This window comes from Rhinoderma darwinii, chromosome 13 (genome assembly GCF_050947455.1).
Source record: "Rhinoderma darwinii isolate aRhiDar2 chromosome 13, aRhiDar2.hap1, whole genome shotgun sequence".
Classification (NCBI taxonomy): Eukaryota; Metazoa; Chordata; class Amphibia; order Anura; family Rhinodermatidae; genus Rhinoderma; species Rhinoderma darwinii.
Genome location: NC_134699.1, coordinates 14568297 through 14573394, shown reverse-complemented (window position 1 = coordinate 14573394; position 5098 = coordinate 14568297).

Here is a 5098-nt window from a genome sequence, read left to right as displayed (position 1 = left end):
ATCAAATTATAAACAGGGAAATCCTGATTCTTATATACACTTTTTATGATCATTCATAGAACATAAACTCGACTTGACTGGAGCAATTAAAGGGGTTATCTGAGATTATGAAAAATACAGAAGAGTAACTGCCAGTGTCTGAATGCTCACTTGGTGATGCCACCATAGTGCAGGAGTATTTTTTTTATTTCATTATCTATGTGCAGTACTGTTATATTGATGATGGCAGGACTTTCTGTGGACGGGATTACCATGTAATCCCGTCAACAGATTCCGATTCCCATGATTCCTCTCTTCTTTTACAGACGTCGCTTCTCTTTACAGCTCCTGCATGTCCCTTTATTACAAGGTGTAAGGTAGAGCTGTACTTACTCACTGTCTGCTATTAGGACATATCTCTGGGAAACACCATCCCTTGAGACAGGGAGGGATAGCAGGGGAGATAAGAGTCATGTGATGTGCGACATTTCGTACTTGTGAGGGAGAGAGGGGAGGAGGAGATAACCACGTGTTCAGAATACAAAACGTCACACAGTAGGAGATAAACACCAAGAGCATGATCATGTGACTGGATGTGAGACTTGTTTACAGAGGAATTTCAGCTACAGACAGTAAATTAGTAAGTGACTAATCTTACTGCACAAAACCATCTGCCCACAATTTAAGACCAGATAACTTCTTTAAGCAAGATCTGGACCACATTAAACACACCACAAAGGCTTAAAGGGGGTTTTGCCACTCAGCTTATTTATTACCTATCGTGAAGCGATCGTACAGTGAGGAGGAATGGGGGTCGAGGCTTTTTCACCCGGAATTCCCCGGATTATTACGCATTTTTTCCACCCTGTGTGAACTCAGCCTAAGTGGGCACCTTTGAGATGCCATTGTTTAAATTGCTTCTCATGCTTTATGACAAAAGCACAAATACAGTAGCATAGAATGAATATAACACACCCAAAGAAATCACACATAAAAAAAGTGTAAATACTGTACCCTATATACAGCAAAAAACAATTCAAAATTCAATATGCTGTACCAGTGGAATAATCGTTCAGATGCTCGTCTCTCCGAAAACTTTATTTAAATTCGGGAATAAACCTTATATTCTAGGCTATCTGTATTTTTGTACTAGTATTCCTAAAAATCCTGAAAATCTGATGCTCATGCTTGAAATATGATGCTGGACTGTCCTAGTTGTAGTGTAAATATGTATTTTTTAATTTAATTTGCACCCCTGTTAATGCCCATATAATTTGCTTTAAGACAATGTACTAATATCATATTTGAAATAAACGCTAGTACTCAACCTAATTATACTTATTCTGATTTTCAAAATATGATAACATTGATGGATTAGATTTATATATTAATCTATTAAAGAACTCCCAAGTTAGTTTTTTCTATTAGATAGCACAGTGCATGCATCGTTCACCCTCTCTCTTATAATTTTTACCTTTGTCCTCATTCATTGTGTAACTGCCTTCGTATCTTTCCGTGTCCAGCACCACGTGACTGCAATTATACTCACTAAACTGTTCTTGAATAACCGAACCATAAGACAGTTTGAGCGAACGCAGGGCAGATCTGAACTAAAGTGTGATGTCGCTCAGTGATAGCACCACAAACATCCTCCCCTGCAGATTGCACTTCCCCCCTACTGTAGTTACCGCTATTTGGGCTCCCTATGCGAGCAGAACCCCCAGCCAGAGCGTTGCCAATTCTCTGGCTGGGTATTCCGCTCCTAGAGGGAGCCCCTGACGTCCCTGTCCATACATGGACAGTGACGTCAGGGGCTCCTCCAGGGAGCGGTATACCCAGCCAGAGCGTGGCCTACGCTCTGGCTGCGAATTCCACTCCCATAGGGGGCTCTATTGGCTGTTAGTACAGGAGGGGGGAGAGCACGATCTGTAGAGGGGATGTGGGAGGCGCTATCTACAGAGAGGGGAAATGTGTGTTGCTATATACAGGGGGGTATGGCACTAACTACATGGGCACTGTGGCACTATCTACAGGGGACACTTTTTTTGTCAGGGGTTGATGGGCTTACCTGTCATGTAGGACTTGCAGTCACAGCCCTGGAAGAAAAGAAGGAGGAACTCGGCTAGACATGCCTCTTGCGAACTCTCCTATGTACGAGGCATTATGCGAGTTGTAGAAAGTAGAGACTTGCGTGGGGACTCAAGTTTCACGCTGTAGCACCCATATCTGGACCAGAGGGAAGGATAAAATATCAGATAAAGATGGCAGCGGAGATATAAGAATAGTTAGACTAAATTTCTATTACTAGCAATACAAAACAAAAGGCTGTAACATTACAATACTTCGGGTAAGATGACAGGCAGCCTTAGCCCAAAAAAAACAAAACAAACAGACAACTTGGGAGTGTTACTTTAACCCCTTCACTCTTTGGCCACTTTTGACCTTCCTGACAGAGCCTCATTTTTCAAATCTGACGTGTCACTTTATGTGGTAATAACTTCGGAACGCTTCCACCTATCCAAGTGATTCTGACTGTTTTCTCGTGACACATTGGACTTTATGTTACTGGCAAAATTTTCTCAATACGTTCGGTATTTAATTGTGAAAAACATTACATTTTAGCCAAAAATTGCAAAAATGTGCATTTTTCTCAATTTAAATGTATCTGCAGTTATACCACACAAAATTGTTGCTAATTAACATCCCCCATATGTCTACTTTAGTTTGGCATCGTTTTTTGAACATCCTTTTAATTTTCTAGGATGTTACAAGGCTTAGAACTTTAGCAGCAATTTCTCACATTTTCAAGAAAATTTCAAAAGGCTATTTTTGCAGGGGCCAGTTCAGTTGTGAAGTGGCTTTGAGGGCCTTATATATTAGAAACCCCCAATAAGTCACCCCATTTTAAAAACTGAACCCCTCAAAGTATTCAAAACAGCATTTAGAAAGTTTCTTAACCCTTTAGATGTCTCACAGGAATTAAAGGAAAGTAGAGGGGAAATTTACAAATTTCAGGGTTTTTTTTGCAGAAATTCATATTTAATCATTTTTTTTGTAAAACATAGTTTTACCAGAAAAATGCAACTCAATATTTATTGCCCAGATTCTGCAGCTTTTAGAAATATCCCACATGTGGCCCTAGAGTGCTACTGGACTGAAGCACCGGCCTCAGAAGCAAAGGAGCACCCAGTGGATTTTGGGGCCTTATTTTTATTAGAATATATTTTGGGCACCATGTCAGGTTTGAAGGGCTCTTGCTGTGCCAAAACAGTGGAAATCCCCCCAAAAGTCACCCCATTTTGGAAACTACACACCTCAAGGGAATTATTTAGGGGTATAGTGAGCATTTTGACAGCACAGGTTTTTTTACAGAAATTATTGTAAGTAGGCCGTGAAAATTAAAATCTACATTTTTTCAAAGAAAATGTAGGTTTAGTGATTTTTTTTCTCATTTGCACAAGAACTAAAGGAGAAAAAGCATCGCAAAATTTGTAAAGCAATTTCTCCCGAGTAAAATAATAGCCCACATGTGGTAAATCGCTTTATTCTGCAGGTCAGTCAGATTCCGCCGATACCTAATTTTATAGACCTTTTTTTTTTTTTTACAACATTCTGCACAATAAAATTACATTTGTAAAAATAATGTATTTCTTGCTGTCGCCAAGTTGTGAGAACCATAACGCAACTTTTTCGTCGACAGAGCTGTATGAGGGCTTGTTTTCTGCGAGACGAGCTATAGTGCGACTTTTTGATCACTTTTTATTCCAATATTTGTAGGGCAAAGTGACCAAAAAACAGAAACTCTGGTATAGTTTTTTACGCTGTTCACCGTGTGCAATAAATAATATATATCAAATACGTATGGTTTATTTTTTATTTTTTCAATAATAATGGACTTGATAAGGGAACAGGGCGATTGTGTTTTATTTTATTACTTGAAACTTTTATTATGTTTTCAAACTTATTTTATTCACTTTTTTTCAAGTCCAACTAGGGGGCTTGAAGGTCCAACTGTCAGATTTGTTTTTTTCTAATACATTGTGGGGCCTAATCGGCTTCCGTAATGGCAGAGCAGGAGGCTATTGTGTCTCCTGTTGCCATAGCAGCAGTCGCCAGTCCTGATTGCCTGTCAGGGCTGGCGATCTGCTAGCAACCGCTAAGATGCAGCGATCGCTTTCGATCGCTGCATTAAAGGGGTTAATGGCAGGGATCGGAGTTAGCTCCGGTTCCTGCCGTTACAGGTGGATATTAGCTGTAACATACAGCTGACTTCCACCGCTGATGACGCCGGATCAGGCTCCTGAGCCGGCGCCATCTTGCCGGCGGCTACGGAAGACGTTCAGGCTCCGCCACCGGGCGGGGGCTGCAAGTTTTCCATGCTAGGCAAACCGGGAGGTTAGTATTAGGCCTCCGGTTGCCATTGCAGCCACCGGAACCCCGGCAATTTCATTGCTGGGGTTCCGATGAGCTGCAAACATCTTAAATGCAGCGATCGCGTTTGAGCGCTGCATTTAAGGGGTTAATGGCGGGGATCAAAGCTAATTTCAGTCCCCGCCATTACAGCAGGATGACAGCTGTAAGATACCGCTGACATCCGGCAATGATGGCACCGACTCAGCTTCTGAGCCAGTGCCAAGCATTTGGCGTATGGATACAGCAAAATGCGGGAAATACTAGCTTTCCATGGCGTACCGATACGTCAAATGTCGGGAAGGGGTTAACTGTTCATACTGCAGGGGACTGAAGCAAATTACTATTTAGAAATTCACAACATCTTTTTTGCCAATTGAGGGTTCAACTGCATATTCACACCATTCCAAAACATCCAAGTGCTTACAAACATCAAAGAAAAACAGTTCACTTGTAGAGGTCAAGGAACCCTCTTCTTAGGCCCCATGCACACGACCGTGCCCGCAATCACGGCCCGCGATTGCGGGCACGGCCGGTCGCTGACTGACTGACAGCCGCATTTTCGGGCCGTGCTCCCATACACAGTATGGGAGCACGGCCCGCAAAATGCGAAAGAACGGACATGTTCCATAATTCCCGGAACATTTCCACGGCACTGACACCCTTCCGTAGTGCTACGGAAAGGTGTCAGTGTTCAATGAAAGTGAAT